Source organism: Penaeus monodon, chromosome 33, assembly GCF_015228065.2.
Source record: "Penaeus monodon isolate SGIC_2016 chromosome 33, NSTDA_Pmon_1, whole genome shotgun sequence".
Lineage (NCBI taxonomy): Eukaryota > Metazoa > Arthropoda > Malacostraca > Decapoda > Penaeidae > Penaeus > Penaeus monodon.
Genome location: NC_051418.1, coordinates 30,123,859 through 30,124,149, shown reverse-complemented (window position 1 = coordinate 30,124,149; position 291 = coordinate 30,123,859). Strand labels below are relative to the sequence as shown.

At 38.1% G+C, this 291-nt stretch overlaps 1 protein-coding gene across 1 annotated transcript in view; it reads right to left on the bottom strand.

The window, feature by feature from the left end:
- The window catches only part of LOC119594360 (protein O-linked-mannose beta-1,2-N-acetylglucosaminyltransferase 1-like), a gene marked incomplete in the record, with an annotated part of 135,567 nt that overhangs the window by 20,790 nt on the left and 114,486 nt on the right, over positions 1 to 291 (bottom strand).

Here is a 291-nt window from a genome sequence, read left to right as displayed (position 1 = left end):
TACTTGTGTCAGCATCACTAACATTCCTATTTCTATTATTACGGCTACACTACTGCAACTAATACTAACAGTAATATATGGGGAGTATCACCGCCACTAACAAAGCTCAGTGATCATCGACAACAATATTGCTGTCACTGTTCTTGTTTAAAATCAGTCAAGGTTATTCACTGTTATGACAAACGACGTACGTACATCGTGCACGATTAAAAGTCTCCAGAAACATGAATTTGGTAAATAACTGCAACGATTTAAAAACGTGACCATGACGCCTTGGTCTATTCTCAGGGA